This window comes from Brassica oleracea, chromosome C6 (genome assembly GCF_000695525.1).
Source record: "Brassica oleracea var. oleracea cultivar TO1000 chromosome C6, BOL, whole genome shotgun sequence".
In the NCBI taxonomy this organism is placed as follows: domain Eukaryota; kingdom Viridiplantae; phylum Streptophyta; class Magnoliopsida; order Brassicales; family Brassicaceae; genus Brassica; species Brassica oleracea.
The window spans coordinates 18,818,352-18,821,045 of record NC_027753.1 but is presented as its reverse complement, the minus strand read 5'-3'; positions in this window follow the sequence as shown (position 1 = coordinate 18,821,045).

Sequence of the window (2,694 nt, the reverse complement as noted above, 5' to 3'; positions counted from 1 at the left end):
CATAATATCCTCGTAAATTTACGATGAATATTGTTTGCCACATACTTTACGACGAAACATTTTCATTGTAATTTTACGTCGTCGTTATGACGAATTTCAGTTTCTTCGTAACATCCTCGTAAACTACTTGTAAGTTTATGAGGAAAGATTTTCCTCGTAATGTTTTGTCGTTACGAAAACGTTTTCTTCTAGTGTTGGTCCGACAACATATGAAATAGCCAGACAATTAGACTTTGTTAAGCTAATGCTTGTATCCATATTATCCAGACAATTAGACTTTGTTAGTACATTATGAACCAGCAATGATTTAAAATCTGGAAAAGTGTTTTACACTAAAATTTTGTTTGAAAAATGCATGTTTCAAGTTTTAAATGATAAACTGTTATACTGATTTTCTCACAGATTAATGCATCCAACACTGTATCCTTCATTAGGTAACTATATTGTCTTTTAAATTCTTTTTTTATAGCGAAAATATTCTTTTGTCCCTATATTTTGCATTGTTTTCTGACAAACTTCAAGTATAATGAAGTTCTACAACGTCTTTTAAAACAAAATGGGGGAGTATTAAAAATGTTATTTGCTTTAGAACTATGGAAATTAAAACTGAGAAATACAAAAAAAATAGTATATTTCCATAAATATAAATTATATATAAACTAATAAGATAATAATATCAAAAAAATCTTAGGTGAATAAAGCTAAAATATATTTCTTCTTGATATAACTAAAATATGATTTCACGAACATGAGGATCAATTGGACGTATCTCTAGTGGTTGGGCATTAGAGTAAGCTTATTATTTAGAGAGGATACCATCTAGAATGGTTTGTGAAGACTACTAAAGAGCTTCAGCTACACGAATGAGTAATAAGTAATAACTTGAAAGTGAAATAAGGATTTGTTTTACCTCCAGGATCTACAGGGAGGGTAGGAGGTGGGTTCTCCATTCCGTTGACTCAGCGACCCTTAGAATCAATCGGATTGTAAGTTTGAGATATGCATTAAGTTTTGTAATTTGTTGTGTTATTATAAAGTCCTTACACTTACGCAGTTTTCCGAGTCTTGACTTGCTAAGAGCTTAGTGGACGGTTCCAATGGTGGTCTTAGAAGCGAGTTGGAACATGTGAAAGAGGATGTTTCGTTTTTCTTTACGCTGTGGATGTTTTTTGGAATGATTTAATTAACTATTTAGGAAGGAAGAGGAGGAAGGATATTAGTGCAGAAGATAAGTGATTAATTTCTTACATATTCGGAAGAAGATTTAATCAAAACAATTGTGATTGACATAACGTTTCGGTGCTAAATTTATGCCATCAATCACGTTCGTTTAATGGTGGAATAATTTTGTTACTTGAAAATACATTACGATTTGTAATATATTATGTTTCCTTCTTTTATTTGGAGGTGATAGTAAGATCTTTTTTGTTGGTCGATGATATATTTTTAATATTGCTTTAATGTTTTATAGCGTAGTTTATTCTTACTTGAATTGTATTTTAAAACTTTGACTGTGTTAGTGTTAACATTTGCTCAAGTAAGGCTCTTATGATGATGGAAGTTCTTAGCTCTCTAGGGTTAGTTTACATGGAAGTTCTTAACGCAATAACGCAATATCGTTTTCTTACGTTTGATTAGCCGAGACTTAGGTTTGTATAGTCAATCTTAGAAGATTATGTCGTGTATCTTTATTATTCCTGAACTATTATTATTTAACGGAAAACATATAAGATTTGAATGCTGTAACATGTTTGCTTAAAACCAAAAACGTAAATGCTTTAGAACACAATATTTTTTTTAAAAAAATTTATATATGTGAATGCATACGCAAATATATAATCCAAGCCTTCAAACATCCAAACAATCAACGTTGTAGAAATGTTCAAACATCACATATCCATTATAGTTCATTGACAATGTATATGTATTAATTAATTACTTTTTATTAAGTAATATTTTCTAGATTTTTTTTTTTTTAAATATATATTTTCTAGATCTTAAATGTATCAAATCTAGAAGTCGATAACACAAGCGAAACTGGCAATGGTAGTAAGAAACAGAAAATTGTGGTTATGATAACATAATATGGATTATGTTAAGGAGAAAAACTCCAGCTTAGAAATGTGTGTCACTGCATGTTGGACAACTTAGGTTATGGCGAATCCACTCCACGATGCATAGGTGATGATATATGTGGTTGCACCTCAGTGAGTTTACAACCCCTGTCCCAATGAATTTGTCTTGGCATATGGAGCACACTTTGTCAACAACCTCCGGAATGGGTTCACTACAAGAAAACAGCGACATACTGAGGGAAAAAATCGTCGGTATGTCATCGGAATAACGTTATTCCGACGACATACCGACGAAACAAGTCCTCGGAAATAACTCCTCGGAAATTCATTTTTCCTCGGAAATCCCTCGGAATTTTCCGACGGAATTCCGAGGAAACAAATTTCCGAGGAAATTCCGACGACCACCAGTTCGTTGGAAAGCTCCTCGGAATATACCGAGGGAGAACTTCCTCGGGATATTTCGATGGACTTTCCGATGGTCCAATCCTCGGAAGTTCCGACGAAATGTTCCTTGGAATTTTCATCGGGAATTTCCAAGGAACGGAGCCCTCGGAAAATTCCGAGGAACGAGTCCCTCTGTATATTTCGAAGAATGAGTCCCTCGGTATATTCCGAGGAA